The sequence below is a fragment of the Scyliorhinus canicula genome, chromosome 7, assembly GCF_902713615.1.
Source record: "Scyliorhinus canicula chromosome 7, sScyCan1.1, whole genome shotgun sequence".
Lineage (NCBI taxonomy): Eukaryota > Metazoa > Chordata > Chondrichthyes > Carcharhiniformes > Scyliorhinidae > Scyliorhinus > Scyliorhinus canicula.
Window position 1 is genome coordinate 192,114,497 of NC_052152.1, and position 17,168 is coordinate 192,131,664.

General features: G+C 40.1%; 1 protein-coding gene across 10 annotated transcripts in view; it reads left to right on the forward strand.

Annotated features, from left to right (window-relative positions):
- LOC119969648 (nuclear receptor coactivator 3-like) overlaps positions 1-17,168 on the forward strand; it is a 289,402-nt gene that overhangs the window by 165,239 nt on the left and 106,995 nt on the right. For 5 of the 10 annotated variants that reach the window (XM_038803571.1, XM_038803581.1, XM_038803573.1 and 2 more), the window contains one exon: positions 13,236-13,359. The exons of 1 other annotated variant lie outside the window; for it this stretch is intronic. The gene's annotated coding sequence lies outside the window, so the exon portion shown is untranslated. Of the gene's footprint in view, positions 1-3,027; positions 3,208-13,235; positions 13,360-17,168 lie in introns of those variants that run through there. 4 more of the 10 variants (XM_038803575.1, XM_038803580.1, XM_038803576.1 and 1 more) reach the window with 3 other exon arrangements.

Here is a 17,168-nt window from a genome sequence, read left to right on the forward strand (position 1 = left end):
ATTATCACTAGTGCATCTGCAATTTCCCTAGCCATCTCTTTTAGCACTCTGGGATGCATTCCATCAGGGCCAGGAGACTTGTCTACCTTTAGACCCATTAGCTTGCCCATCACTCCCTCCTTAGTGATAACAATCCTCTCAAGGTCCTCACCTGTCATAGCCTCATTTCTATCAGTCGCTGGCATGTTATTTGTGTCTTCCACTGTGAAGACCGACCCAAAAAACCTGTTCAGTTCCTCAGCCATTTCCTCATCTCCCATTATTAAAACTCCCTTCTCATCCTCTAAAGGACCTCTAAACAATGCTGAAATGTTTGTAATATCATGAATAATCGATCGTATTCTGCCCCCTTGACAGATTCTGACCACCTGAAGGTGTCAAGCCCATTTGGTTCATTCCATATAATGATAAGCAGCTGACTACTTTGGACACAACAAAGGCTAGGTCCCTTGTAACATCCCAGATGTAACGCTGAAGATCTGACTTAGCAGAGAGATGCTCAGCCAAACTTCTTCAAAACACACATCAGCCTCCCCATATTATAGGAATTCATAGGAGTCATTGCTAACATCATGGAGTAATGCCAACTCATCAATAACCTATATGCAAAATTTAAAATAAAATCCAAGTGCTGGAAATACTAGACCGAATCTTTGAAGACCGAAATAATGACTGTTCCAGTGATCTTTTGTCAAAACAATTCTGGTAAGAGATCACCAATCTAAAATAATGGATGGGTGGAAATCTGTAAGCCCCATCCCCAACATCCCTGCAGTTGAAGCAAGAGGGTGTGGGGTAGGGTTACAGTTGCTTTCCAGACATACTGTTCCCTCCCCTCTCCGCACCACAATCCAGCTCCGGGTGGATGACAGCCTTCCCATCCGGAGTCCAATTGAGGCTCTAAAGTAGCCACCTAAGGCGTCATCCTATCAGTATTGATATTCAACCAGCAATGGGTAGGGTACTCGTCACCTGGGGAGGTTGTCCAGCAAACTCTGTTAGGTTTGCCAGTGACTTATGATGGGGTCCCGAGAGAAGAGGTGCAGGATACCCACTAATTCTCCAACTGGTGGTCAAGACCCCATTGTGTTATTAGTAATACACCTATCATCTCAATTCTAACTGTCCCTGAACTCTGAGCTCTCCTGACTACAATTTTAACTTACATTTTCGACTGAAAATGGGAAATTGTATTATTTTGTGACATGATTAATGCAACATGCCTTCAGTTTCGCATCTAAGTTTCACCTTCAAGATTATTGGGGCACGATAACATAATGGTCTTGTTACTGGACGAGTAACCTGAAGCCTGCACTAATGACCTGAAGACATGAGTTCAAATCACATCATGGCAGCTTGGATTTAAATTCAATAAACTAAATCTGGAATAAATAATATCACTAATGGTGACCATAAAGCCCGGCTTGTCATAAAATTCAATTTGGCTCCGGATCATTCTTTAAGGAAGGAAGTCTGCTATCCTTAGTTGATGATTCCACTTGTGTGACTACAATATGGTTGATTCGTAGCTGTCCTCTAAAAAGCATAAAATGTAAATGTCGCCACCGCCCAGAGGATCATAGGCTGCTCTCCCCTTTTGAGAGCTGTCTGGTGGTAATTTAACTTGAGTGTCGCCACACCTCGGGTGAGGGGCAAAGTTGACAAGACAAAGCTTTCATGAATAACCTCAACCGGTACAGGAATTGTACAGGAATGTCACGCTGTTGACATCACTCCATGTCACGATGCAGCCATCCAGCCAACTGAGCTAACCAACCTCCCACCTACCAAACCATTAATTTGTCAAGAAGGCAGCTCAACACCACCTTCTCGAGGACAGTTGGGCAGTAAATGCTGGCCTCATCAGCCAGCAATGCATACATCCTATGAATGAATAAAACAAATGACTTCTCTTCTGATGGAAATGAGTAAGACCTACATTAATGGTTCCCAAAGAACAAAAAAATATTGGATTCATCTAATCTGCAACTAAGTCTGACTTTACAAAGTCAAACATTTCAATGAGCCTAAACTGTTGTCCAGTAACTGTAAAAATCGAGAACTGGGCTGCAGGATTCTGTAGATCTTTCAGAAGCCCAGTTCGTTAAAGAAAACACAAGATGCAACTTATTTTAATATTGCTAAATTAAATGGGTGGTGAGGTTGTTGGGTGGGGTGGGGTGCAGGAGAGGTGGTATTGGCAGCGAGAAAGCAAGGGGACATGAATGTGAGATGGTTTCATTTTTCATTGCAATGTTGTACACAGCCCTACAGGAACCATTTGAATATGCTGGACTGCAACTGTCATTTGCATCAAGAGGGATTACTGTTTAACAGTAAGTAATTGTGAAGTGAAAATGACACATTAAGCTATTTTTTAAGATGCAAAAATCTTGTCTTTTAAAGATGTAGCATCTGTTTAATTTACATAAACTTTAAACTAAAATCTGCAAACTGCCGCATTACTGTCTCTCACAGGAGCAGTTACATCGTCCTCCAAAAATAGTAGATATGGAATAATTAAGGTGGAAAAATGTCTGGATTTTTTTTTAACAGTATATAGTGAAGGGTTTGATTTTTAATAATTCTGCATGCAAGCAGAGATTGATATAAATAGTCGGAAATGGCTCAGTCTGTGGCAGAGTCGCTGCAGATTCTTTCAAATACCAGGTCTCTTGGTTTGTTTTTAGACTGGTACCAGCTTCATTGTGGGGAAAAAAAAACTATTTAAAATATGCATAGAATGACGCTTGCAGCTTTCAGTTACAGTAATTAAATAGAAACATCAAAAATAATGCAACATTCTTTGGAAGCACTGTGCATGCTGAAGAGCAGCTTGGTACATTCTTTCTGAGAAGGAGGTTGGGAATTTTTCAGCAGTCATTACGATCAGCACAATAATTCTGCCCATACAGGAAGGGAAATGCATTGGCTGCTGACTGGGCAAAGATCACGTGAACTAAGTGAAACAAGCTGATGAGTTTTGTTGATTTGTTTCCTGTTTTCTGTTTTCCATTGGAGCAAGCTGAGTGCTCTGAATTTTGAAAGGTCTTCAGCTTAGTTTCAGCATGTAGTAGTTTTGCTATTGTTTGGGAGGAGTGGGAAGTGGGTGATTACTTTAGTTAACTGGTTAGTAGTGAGGCTTTTAGCTGAGTACCAGGAAGACCTTGGCATCTTGCCCACTTTCAGCAATCTCATTGGTTAAAGGTGAGCATTTTTTTTTTCTGCAATATCTGTTCACTGTTTATGCTGACTTCCTCTACATAGAAAAGCTTATTACTGGAAGTGCTATGATAGTGACTCTGCTTCTCGGGTGTGTGGGTGTAATTATTTCAGTTTTGCTTGCCAAAGAATATTTTTAGACATCTATGATTAAAAGTTTTTTGGTTGAAGCAGTTTTGCTGTGTGTTTATAGTGAAATGAAGGTTATAAATTTGTAATAAAGGTTGTAAATTTATTATAAAGATACATGCGACCCTGAGGGGTAAACCTGCAATAAATGACTGTTGTGTATCATGTTTGAGAAATATTCCTCTCTATGACTAGCAACATAGATATGCAAGTTGACATTTTATTACATGTACAGATGCCATATAATTTTGTTTTATTTTTTGATGCCGTATCCTGTTTTGTATCCCTTGAAAACTGTATCTGTTAATTCAGTCTTTTCACTCGATTGATCTGAAACAAAATTTGACGAGACTATGTGACAAAAACCCTTGAGATATGCAGACTTGAGATGAATGAGTCTGAGTAGATGCTATATGTAACCCTGGATGAGTTTAATTGTTAGGTGGACTGAAAGATTCTTCTGCGTTGCTATCTCCTTATCAATGTATGTATAGCATTTTGACCACAGTATTTAAAAAAGTGATTGGAGAGTATGTTACTTCTCTGACCTTATTCAAGTCTGACTTTTCATCAGAGTTGTTCGGGGGGGGGGCACGGTGCCAAATCGAATGGGGAGGATTTGCCATTGTTAGCTGTCATTCTTAGTATTCAGCTCCAAGTCTCATCTATGTATAAAAACATAGAAACATTTTTTTTATAAAGAAAAAGCTTGGACAAAATGAAACAGAATTTGCTAGTGATTTTAAAACAACAATTTTACTGATCATAAATCATTCTCCGTTTTCAGATCACTAAAATTGGATAGAATTGCAGCTGAATAAATTGCAGTTTGCTCTCAATTATCTGTTATGAGTGGTAGTGAGTAGTATCCCAACAACAAAAATATTTCCCCTCCTTCTCGCCTTTCCTGCTGTATGATCTGATTATACCTGGATTTATTCTGGGGAAAAAAAGCTGCTGCACTTCCTCCTCCATTTAACGAGCAAACTGCTCCGACCTTGTGGAAAGCTGACACAATGGCAAACCTTGTAGCACTGTAAATGTTTCTTGAGCATGAAAAAACTGATATCTAGTAAATTTAGGACTCTGTATCTAAATGCCTGAATTGCATTCTTGTATGCCCCCACTCAATTCATTAAATACATAAAATGTATTTAAACTTTCTTTTCATTGGTAATTCCCAACCCATGTGCTACTGTTGCCCCGAGAACTGACCGGTACCAGTGACGATCCTGTCTCCATGTCTGTCTGAAATACCTGCAAGAGGTGCATGCAAATGACTTGGTTATTCCAGCCAGCAATTTACTGTGGCAACAAAGCGGGGATTGGAAACTCACTGCTGAGTAATTTTTTAAAAAATTTAAAAAAATTTAGTCTACCCAATTATTACTTTTTTTCCCAATTGAGGGGCAATTTAGTGTGGCCAATCCACATAACCTGCACATCTTTGGGATGTGGGGGTGAAACCCACACAGACATGGGGAGAATGCGCGAATTCCACACGGACAGTGACCAGGGCCGGGATTCGAACCCGGGTCCTCAGCGCCGCAGTCCCAGTGCTATCCACTGCGCCACCTGCCGCCTGAGAGTAATTTTTAGGAAGATAGGGGCATATTGAATGGTCTTATAATCAAGTCATATGGCAGGAAGGGCTAGAGAGGAATTTCTTTTTACTCCACAACAATCCACAGTCACTACCACCATTGGCATAAATTAAAATTACTCCTACTGTGTGAAGGATTGAGCGTATGAAGATTGAACCTCTTGTTCTGTGGTGCGCTGTACCAAAATATTGAAACTCTAAAGTTTTAAAATTGAGTGAAGAATATAGTTTCTAATTTTAAAACAAAAATGTTTTAAATAGCAGTCTTCATGTGATAGCAACACCGTCCACAGGGTCAAAGAAAAGTGCAGCCTGTTATGATAGTCACTGTGCTATATGGGTTGTTAGCTTTGTATTAAAAAATATTATGCTATGTGATCATGTGGGTCATTCATAATTTAGGCCTGCCCATGGCAGTTTGTCTTTCTAATGGAGCTGAACATCCAGAGCTTTGCTTAATCCTGCAAGACTTTTGCAGTAGATCAGTTCTAAAGTACAACAGTTTGATAACATTTTGAGAGTTTTTGTTTATATTTCTGAAGATAATGATGAATTGTTGATTAGTTGCACTTCAACAACACCTTTTGATAAGAACTTCAGGTTACTTAATTGTCCATTCCACTTAATGAGTCAAAATCTGGTGCTGTAATGAGGAAGCAAAGTAACTATATTCAATTCACTTCTTACTGTCCTATTAGTCAAAACATGCTATGTTGTTCATTTTTATCAGTTCAAGCAGATGCTTCCTCAAATTGGTGTAGAATGTATACATCTGCACCTGCATGTGCATAAGGATGTTTATATCTGTATGTGTACGTTTAACACTTTAAAAAAAAAAACTCTACCCTGAGTAAAACGGTGTCTTCATGCGCACCTGTTGGATGTCAACCTTGAGAGATCATAGAGACCAGAGAGATCGCACGATTTAGAACCTGCATTTTAATCTTTGAGGCTATCAGGAGCGTAGTTTGAACTCTTCAACTTCTGGCCCTGAGGCAGGAATGCTGCCATTTAGCCAAGTTGGCCAAATCCCAGGAACCTTTCACACTCAGCTGCTAACTGCCTCACTGATTCCAGCGATGGAATTTCACCAAGATGTGCAAGATTGTTAGACCATGGTAGGGACAGGTTGTTGCAAAGGGTAAAGCACGGTGATAGGCACTAGGTTCTGAGACATTTTAAGAAATAATAGGCTGACATGGGAGTTTTAGTGCATACACAAATTTAATTTGTATGACTGGGGGAAAAATACTGACAAGTTGTTTTTTGCCGGCAAAATAGTAACATTCCTCACAGAATTTTCAGCCTTTCTTTGAATTATCCAGTCCAGAGCACTCAATTATATTTAGTGTCTGTTTTACAGTTGTGCCACATTTGGTGGGCCATCCTGTAATGCCAATTGGTTGATGATACTGGAGGCCAGAACTGGTTTCATGGTCGGGTCAGATTCAAATATTCAGAGTTGTCGGCCCTGTTCCCGCTGCCGATTATCAGCTCACCCACTGGGTTACTAAGTGTAATGGCAGTGTTGCTGTTATTTAATGGAAGCCTATGCTGCTAAGAGAACAGCCTTTATTTACAGGCAAATTTTGGAGTTATTTCTTCATGCTGCGAGAAGAAGATAACTACAGTTGAGGCCCTTGAATTTTCAGATGATGCTATGGAAGTGGTGGTGGAGAGCATAAGGAGAAAAGCAGTGCTCTTTCCTAATGGTGGGTGCCCAGAAATAGCGTAGCAGCAATGGAGAGTGGCAGCTGCCATTTGGATAAATCCATTGTTTTAACCAGTGCCACAAAATTAGAACACCCATTCAAGACTGACTCGTACTGACATATATAGTCCTGGTAATTGTCTGAGAGTTTTTACTTCTTGAGTCAAAGCTTGAGTCATAGAACCATACAATCTCTACAGTGCTGAAGGAGGCCATTTGGCCGATCAAGTTTGCATCAACCCTCTGAAAGAGCACCATACCTAGGCCCACTCCTCCCTTAACCCGTAACCCCACCAACCACCTTGTCCTAAGGGACAATTTACCATGGTCAATTCACTTAACATGCGCATCTTTGGACTGTGGGAGGAAACCGGAGTACCCGGAGGAATCCCATGCAGACACTGGGAGAAAGTGCAAACTGCAGACAGGCAGATACCCGAGGCTGGAATTGAGCCCAGGTCCCTGGCGCAGTGAGGCAGCAATGCTAAGCACTGTGCCGCCGTTCAAGTCTCACTTGCACACACGTGTAGTCCGGTAATTGTCTGAGGTTTATTACGTCTCAAGTCCAATTTTCCATCTTATTCACTCAAAAACAGCAGAAAATAATAATGTGGGTAATGGAACCTGTTGGAATCTTTTTCATTGTTCCTTTCTTAATGGTTTTCCAGTTTCTGCCAGTTAACGAAACAACAATATATTCTGGGCAGTGTTTATTGGGTTGATTAGCAGCTCACCGTAACAACCATTGTTTCGGTCATGTTGTAGCTGGTAATATGGTTATTTATTGGGAATTACAATTCTGCCTTTCTTTGATAGAGATGCATTATTCTGTGATAGTTGGGACTTCTGTAGATGGTGCATATTTACTTCATTTTCAGTAACTTGAATGTGAATTTTGCTTTTAGTGTAGGAGCAGTCTCAATTTTTATTTTTTTAATATGCTGGTTGTTGCACTGCACCAACGATCCAAGACTGCTAGCACAATCTGAACATTTGCCTTAAATTTTGTTTGGAAATCACCAGTTGTTGTTTAATGTGTTTGTCTGGCTCACTGGTTAATTGATCATTTTAGCTCTATTTTTAACTTCATTTTGTCATCCAAACATCATAATGAGTTATTTCTGTGCGCAGAAAAGCATGTAGTCTTACTGTTTCATTTAGAGGAGTTGTATACTGACTCCAAAATCATCTTATTGATGTTTTGTCATTTTGATTAATGTCACAGGTCTGGGAGTGTCAACTGTAAAACTCTTAATTCTATTATCCGAATACTTAATTGTTGATCAAAGATCACAATTGCAATTTATTTTGGGATTGCTGATTGTTGTTGTTCACCTCATTTGCATGAAAATGGTTTTTTTTAAAAATGGGGGATTTTAAGTTTCGTGGAGCCTCGGTTCAAATAGAAAAACAGAAAATTTCCCTTTCCCTCCCTGGGGCGCACAGTACACATAGGGTGGGATTTACCAGCTGTTCACGCCGGCGGGGCGTTCCGGTCCCATGTTGGCACATGGGTATCCTGGTGATGGGGTGCTGTCAACGGGAAATCCCATTGACAACGGCGGGACAAGTTGAGCCCACTGGCGGAGGGCCTGTGCTGCCGAAAAATACAAGGGGGGCTGGTGAGAAAATCCTGCTGATTTGTTCAGTTTATGAACAATTAACTGTTTTTAACACATTATTAGTACAAATTATAAATAAATTATGCAACAGACTGAGGCTGAAAGTTGTACATGTCACAGAAGCTGTTTTAGTACTATTATTTGCTTGCCACTTTTTAGGATGCACGTAACTTTGTTCTTCCCTCCCTAAAACCTCTGTTATTTGTTACATTATAAAAGTTCTGTTATCTTTTACATTATAAATACTTGTTTGCTTATCCTCTAACTGTTGATTTATAATATTTACTTGAGATAGAGATTTGTTATCTCTCCCTCTACCACCTTGTTGTACATTTACATTGACAACCGCAACAATATGTACTTCTATAGCACAAGCAAAAACAAATCCAAGGTGTTTCGCAAAATGTTCACACAGCGCACACTTACCTAGAGTATGAGAAATTGGTTGCAAGGATGGATTTTAAGAGATTTTTAAAAAAGGTGGTGAGGCAGAAAGGTTTCGGAAGAACTGAGGCAGCTGAAGGATCTAAGACTAACGGTGTGTGGAATAAGGATTGGAGCATGGGGGAGGCAATGTAGGGCTGAAAGATATATTCCAGACCTAACATAGAGTGAAGCCAGTGAGGATTTCAACTTGATAAGGGATCAAATTAAATCATCAAGGATGCAGTTGATGGGAAGCAGGACTTGATATAGACAAGATAAAGATGACAAAGTTTAGGATAAGTTGATGTATGTGGAGGCTGAAATGCCAACCAGGGCAGAATTGAAGTAATCAAATCTGGGAGCTGACCGTTTCATCGGAGGTAGTAGGCTAAATGGAAATTAGCAATTTTGTGGCCGTGGAAATTCTTTCTTTGGTGACGGATAGAACATGGGATTTAAAGCTCAGTTTTGCTAAATTTACTTTACAGTCAAATAGGACAATGAACTAGCACGCAGCCTGGTTCAAGTTGAACAATTGCGTGGAAGGGAAATGGAATTAATAACAAAGAAACAGGTTTTTTTTCAAGAATGATTGCTTCAAGCTTCCAATTTTTGGGATTATGAAAATTAGTTCAGCATCTTTTAATCAGGTTAATGCAATGAAAACATCATCCCAAACCTCATTGTTATCTCAAATCTCCTTCCGTGGAGTCTGCACGTTCTCCCCATGTGTGCGTGGGTTTCCTCCGGGTGCTCCGGTTTCCTCCCACAGTCCAAAGATGTGCAGGTTAGGTGGATTGGCCATGATAAATTGCCCTTAGGGTCCAAATTGCCCTTAGTGTTAGGTGGGGTTACTGGGTTATGGGGATAGGGTAGAGGTATGGGCTTGGGTAGGGTGCCTTTTCCAAGAGCCGGTGCAGACTCGATGGGCCGAATGGCCTCCTTCTGCACTGTAAATTCTATGAAAAAAAAATGTTCGTGATTTTACATTATATAAAATGTTGAGGGGGTAAGGTTTTTTTTTCTCCTTTTATTTCAAACACCTTGGCTTGTAAATTTCCTACCTGCTGGTGACTAGATGTGTCAGGATGCTCTGAATGTGTGTGCAGGCTGAAAGCCAGGTCCCTTGGTACATCTGTTACTGACACAATGTCGTCCAAGATTTGTCCAACTTAAATTCCAATTTAAGCCCAGGCTCCAGACAGCATAATAGGCCTGCGTGGGAGAAAACCCTCATTGCACATCAAGAATTGGATAATCTATTTTTGTTGTAAATATTGATATTAATATTACACTAACTTGAGCGAAGATTGTGACAGCCAAAATTGAGAGGGAATGACTTGAGCAATTTGGTAGATTTTGTGGCACTTGTTGATTTGTGAATGCCATCTTTTGAAATGGAAAAATGAAAACCTTTATTGCCTGGGTTTTTGCTGATTCTTTATTTCTCCTTTGTTCTCTTTTGGACTGTGGCTGAAAATTTACAATAGTGCTTGGCCTAGTGAGGCCCTTGTTTTTCTGGACCTGCTGTCTGAGGTAGTAATTCAGTCCTTGTCAACAAAATAAAAGGTTTATTGTAGAAAATTTAGTGAATGAGCAGTCATGTTGGTAAATGCTTATCTCTTGTCTTTCAATATTTGACAAAAATGGTTGAGCTAGTTGCTAGATTTTCGCACTAACTCGTCAGTTTGAAAAAGAAAGTATGTGAAATGGTATTCATTGCCAATTTAGTTAAATATAATTTTGTGGGGGTCTTGCTTAAAGCAATAATAAAAACAAGAATATGCCTTTTGGCCCTTCGTGCTGCTTTTACCATTCAGTTACATGAATTCTGTTTACCTATGGTTGTTCCATGTCCTTCAATTCCCATAACTGACAGAACGCTATGTTTCTGTCATGAAAATTTGAATTGACCCAGCATCCATAGTGCAGAGGAAAGTGTTCCAGCTTTTTCCCTACCCTTTTGAGGATGTGTACCCTCGGGGAAATGTGTAGCTGGGACCATGGTCAGATCAGTCATGATCTTAATGAGGGGCAGAGCAGGCTCAAGGGATTAAATGACCCCTACTCCAGCTCATACTCGTGTTTGCATGTACTTGTTAGTTTATGCACTAACCTTCTCCGATTTTTGCGTATTTGGATACTTAATTCCTTATACCGCTCAACACCACCTAGCTTCTCACCACTAAGAAGGCATTCTGATTTGCTTAGCCTTTGAATGAAGGATGAATGAAGAATGGCATGCTTTCCTTTGCTCAAAAGGATTCTAATGGAGTTCTACACACATCTTTTGAATCAAAAAAAGAATACGTTGGCAATCTATCATTTTAGTGATGCCCTTTACCAATTTAAAATAAATACATTAAGCATCAGGTGACTATTATCCCATAGCGTAATTTCAAGGCCATTGTTCTGAGAAATGAAATTACTAGCTTATTACTAATGGGAATAATACATTTAATGAAAGAATATTAAGCCATTTATCTTTTGAGGTAAAATTTCTGATGTTTCAGCTAGGTTTGTAACATATATTGACTCTAAATTTCCATGGATTGAGCAGTTGAAGCATGGCATTTGTTTGTGGGGTTGGCAGAAAATTAGTGAAATTCAGTCATGATGAATCTCTCCTCTGAAGACCAGATCATGCCAGGAAGTGGAGAAGATTTTAGTTTAGACGGGCAGCATGGTCGGCACAGGCTTGGAGGGCCGAAGGGCCTTTTCCTGTGCTGTACTTTTATTTGTTCTTAGAAATATGGTGTTCCAAAAGGAGGTGGAGACTGTTGGATGCCATTATTGATGGCATGCCTACTGTTCCTCCTCTCCTGCCCCAAGTTGACTAAATGCTGGCAATATTCGGGTGTAATTGAGCAGCAGAGGTGTCCCGGACAGATTTACTGACTTGAACAGTCCCAAGATTATTGTTTATACAGTGTGAATTGGCTTTTGTACAAAAATCCAATTTTACAGATTGCTGAAACGCCACGTGTTCTTCAAGTCCCCCTTCCTGCTTTCCTCCGTACCCAAGATGTTCTATACCAGTACAGAGGCCTATCTGTCTTATTAAAATGACCTGATCCCAGCCAGAAATTCCAGCCTAGCACATGAATCTTAAATTCCACTATGCCCCATGGATGTTTGGGCCCTTAGCACATGGGACTCAAAACAGATCTTTATTTCTTGGAATAACCTTGGCCTGTTCCATATTTTCAACAAGAAAATGGCAACAATGTTTTGTCTGGCTGATGAGATAGCTGTAGAGAGATTTCTACTGGAACTTTCCTTTTTTGTTTTAAAGTAGGTCAATGGTGAGCCTACATATGATGAAACTCATGTTGCTTATGGCAAAATATAGGATTCCTACTCCTTCATAGTCTCATGTTTTGCACGAGTGATATTGCTACTGAAATATATACTAGTCAGCTATCCCACTTTAGCTTCCAGCTGAATTACTGTAGTAACCGTTAATAAATGTTGCTTTGAATGTCTCATTGCCCTTGAAACTGTTTTTCATCACATTTAATTGAAGATGTCTACCCTCTTCCTTAATCCTGCCAAACAAAAGGTATTATCACTTGGCAGGAAGATTACATTAGAGCATGAATGTTTCTTGCTTTTAACTACTCTTTTGCACAGATGGAGAAAGAATTGCAGCAAAAACTATCAATTGTCTTTCTGGTAACTTTTTAACACAAGTGTGCATGAGTAAAATTGATAATCTTATCGTTAAAACTTCCCTGACTATGAGACAGTACATATCAATGATCCAACTAAAATCAGGAGGCCATCAAATCTGTCACTCCATTTGTATATTAGACAGCCAAGCACCATCAGTTTGAACAAGAAACTAGTTTGGGGAGATACTTTTGTATGGGCTTAAAGTTGAATGTGAGGTGGCGCAGTGGTTAGCACTGCTGCCTCGCCGCCGAGGACCTGGGTTTGATGCTGACCCCCGGTGGCTGTCCATATGCAGTTTGCACATTCTCTCTGTCTGCATGGGTCACACCCCACAACCCAAAGATGTGCAAGGTAGGTGGACTGGCCATGCTAAATTGCCCCTTAATTTGAAAAGAAAATTGAATTCAAAGTGAAATCTTTCACTCTGAATTAAAACTGCAAAGAAAAATTAATCTGAGTCTTCAATTGATTATCGCTTCACTTGCAGTTGCAGGATTTGACGATTAGTGAGGATAGTATCCAACGTTATGATGTAGTTGCCTAGCAGTAATGTTAATTGGAAGTACACCACCTCTTTACGCCAAAAATAAAGCAAGAAGCAAGTTGAAACAGGGACGAACATAGCACCATACTATGTTGCTGCCTCATAATGAGAGTGAAGGTGTTGAATTGAACTTTTTTGTTTCATTTTTTCATTCAAATACTTCTGTGAAATGACTGTTTCTTTCAGTCATTGGAAGAAAATGTAGACCTCGTTGGATCATGTCTACAGATTCCAGGCTTATGAATAAGATCACATTGGCTCCATTTTGTATTGAAAAGTTTAATGTCTCCTCTTGCTTTTCAGATATGACACATGATGATTGATTGCACTATTATGAGAAGTTGCAGGATCATCCAGATGTATACAGATTGAAGCTGAGGTACATGGTGGCAAATACTTGTGAAATTTGGGGCCATTTTCCCTGCTGGTGAGCAAGTAAAAATAATTAGATTTATTTAACAATCAAAAGTTCTCCTTCAATCATGTTGTATCCTTGGAATGGTTTATCCAACTATTATGGATATTCAGTCAAATGATGGTTTTCATATTTATTTGAAGTTTGATGTATAGCACCTGAATATTACAAAATAATTAGGCTTGTTTGGACCATCTGCCCAATCCTACTTTTGTTTAGATGCAACTGATTTGCAATTTTAGTTGGGAAAACAATGGATCAGATTCTGAGTTTTGTTGATATGAAACTGATGAATTAAATATGAGGAATCCCAAAGCCATCATCTTAAACTCTGTTTCCTAACCATCTTCTTGGCAGCTGATTGTCCATTGTTGAACTAAACTATCTGCAAACTAATTTTCCTATTTTGCCCTGTGCTGAGCTTCTGACCCTGTATCCTCTTCATAGATCATAGAATTTACAGTGCAGAAGGAGGCCATTCGGCCCATCGAGTCCGCACCGGCCCTTGGCAAGGGCACCCTACCCAAGGTCCACACCTCCACCCTATCCCCATAACCGAGTAACCCAACCCAACACTAAGGACAATTTTTTTGAACACTATGGGCAATTTAGCATGGCCAATCCACCTAACCTGCACTTCTTTGGACTGTGGGAGGAAACCGGAGCACCCTGAGGAAACCCACGCACACACTGGGAGAATGTGCAGACTCCACACAGACAGTGACCCAAACTGGGAATCGAACCTGGGTCCCTGGAGCTGTGAAGCAATTGTGCTATCCACAGTGCTACTGTGCTGCCCCTTCATCTCAAAGGTCACCTTATCTTCATCTCGAAACAGCAATATAGTTAAGTTAGGATGCTGCATGTCTTGGAGGGGAACTTGCATGTGGGGGTGTTCCCAAGCATCTGCTGTCCTTGTCCTTCTAGATGGTAGTAGTCATAGATTTAAAAGGTGCTGTTGAAGGAGGTTTGGTGCAGTGAATTTTGTCAATGGCGGTCTGCTAGTGATGCAGGGAGTGACTGTTTAAGGTGGTGGTGGAAGGGGCACCAATCAAACAGGCTGCTTTGTCCTGGATAGTGTTGAATTTCCTGAGTGTTGTTGGAGCTGCACTCATTGGGTCAAGTATATGACTGACTTCTGTTAGTGATGGAAACTGTTATCGATAGTGCTGTTGAGCAGTACTTACTCTGCAAATAATCTGCTTAAGGACACTCCGTTTGAGTTCTGCCAAGGCCACTCAGTGACCAAACGGAAGTGCTGAACTCGAGAGTTGAGGTAAGAGTGACACCATCATCAAGGCAGCATTTAACCAAATATGGCAAAGTACCCTAGCAAAACTGAAAGCCAGTAGGAATCAGAGGGGAAAATTGCTCTTGCCACAAGTTCCCAGATGTTAGTAAGGAGGATTTTGCAGGGTCAACTGGCCAGGGTGTGCTGTTGTCATTCCAAGTGCCTAAGCCAATGCTGGGAGGTCTGACTGGCTTGAATTGGATTCAACTTTACTGTTGCGTTTCAGTAGCATTGAATGAATTGCTAGACAATTTCACAGGGCAGTTAAGAGTTAACCATATTGTTGCGGGTCTGAAGTCGCATGTCGGCCAGACCAGATAAGGATGGCAAATTTCCTCCCCAAAATGACAGTTGCAAACCAGATAATTTGATGTTGCTGAAGTTTTGATTAATGCTTTTGTGAACTCCAGACGAAGCTTTCCCAATGAATACTTTGCCAACCTTCCCTTTGAACTTTAAGCTCATCCCAAACTCAGTTTTCCTTACCTGGATCATGTCCTATTGTGTACTGTGCATGATGGCTTACATTAGGTCTTGTCCTAGCATGTCCTTGTGCTCAGATCCCACCATGACCTTGCTCCTTGTTACCTCCTTGAACCCTCAACAAACTCTGTTTCTCCATCCTGGACAACCTCACTTCCTGTGCTCAACAGTTGGGATCCATGCCATCACCTATATTGATCCTAAACTGTGAACTAACCTTCCTAAACCTCGCAACCTCTCTTTTCTGTTTTAAGACTCGCCTGGAAACCTACCTCATTACCCACACTTATGGTCACCCATTCTAATAGCTTGGGGTGTTAATTCTTGGTTGATTATGCTTCTTTGAAGCACTATGCTATGGTTTCCGGAGTTAAATATATAATGTAAGTGTGAATTGTTGTAAAGAAAATTATATAAATTGATTGGTAGTCTTTATGGGTACTTAATAGTCTATTACTGATGCCTACTATGATGCCTTTGTAGTTGTACAGTCTACTAATGATACCTGTAGTGATATCATGGTTGTGTTGTAATCCTGACTGACCACAAGGAGTTTCATTTGTATATAAGTAAATGTTAGTGTCAGGTGACCTTAGATTAACGAGGGAGCTGGAAGAGAAAGGTCGCTTGTGCGTGTTAATATTGTTCATCTGTTTTGTATATATTTGACCCACAGTTAATGTTAATAAATCGTTTATAGCTTTAGCTACAAGTGTTCTTGTAATATAAATCAGGCGATCTGACAAGAACATTACAATGCCTATCGTGAGTAGGGTCCTGTCATCCAATTTGATGCATGTTGTTCCTTTCTGTCAAAAGCTTCAAATTGGCAAAATATATTGTGAATCGCCTCTGCCAACTTTGCATGAACCTAACATAAAACGTATAGGTTAAAAAATTACAACATTCGAGGATCTTTCTGGATATCCATATTTGCCTACAAAATTGCTATTCAGCAGCTTTATTACATAAAAATAACCTCCTGATGAAGGGAATTAGTTTGTGCATGCACTTTGAGAAGTAAACTTGGTTACTGTGTAGAATATAGATAAAACATTCAATGATAACCCAAGTCTGCAATCACTTTATATTTGCTGGTACAAAAATTGTTGCTGAGAATCTGTCTTTGCTTCCAAAGGCTACAGGAAAGTGAGTTTCCAATGGCTTGAAAACCTGAATGGTAGGCTGTATGTGCAGTCTGTTTCCATTTGCAATACTAAGAAAAAGCAAAGATTGCAGTAGAATTTTCTTGAGAGTAAATTCCCCTCCTTGGAGAAATGGTGTTTTTTCTCAGAATCTGAAGAGTGCTTGTATAAATGTTTGAGGATTGTACACATTGAAGAAAGCAATTCATTTATTATATTCCCCAAAGAAAATGAAGCAGCATAATACAGAAGCCCAGAAGTGTTTTCAATGGAATATTGCACAACTATTCAATGAGCCCTCAATTCTATGATTGAAATGTTATACAGTGGCCACTCATTGTCACAGCAGAATGTTACTACCCACTCCTGTCATCCCTACATTTTCTCCCCTGTTTTCTCCTCTTTCGGAGGTGATGCCTTATGCTCGAGTGAGGTTGTTTAAATAGTAAAGACTACGTTTTTTATTTAAATAATTTTTATTAAAGTTTTCACAAAATATCAACAACAAAATGAAAAAGGAACCCAATAGAATTAAATACAAAACAGAACAAAACAACTCAATGCCCCCTCCCCCCTATACATAAATAATAAATTAACACCCGTCAAAACACATAGCAAATATATACACCCCCTCAGATCCCCCAATATAGAAAAACAAAAATAAAATAGAACCCAACCCTCCTCCCCCGGGTTGCTGCTGCTGCTGACCATTGTCTACCATTCTGCCAGGAAGTCTAGGAACGGTTGCCACCGCCTGAAAACCCCTTGCACCAACCCCCTCAAAGCAAATTTCACCCTTTCCAATTTAATAAACCCCGCCATGTCATTGATCCAGGCCTCCACGCTTGGGGGCCTCGCATCCTTCCACTGAAGAAGAATCCTCCGCCGGACTACCAGGGACG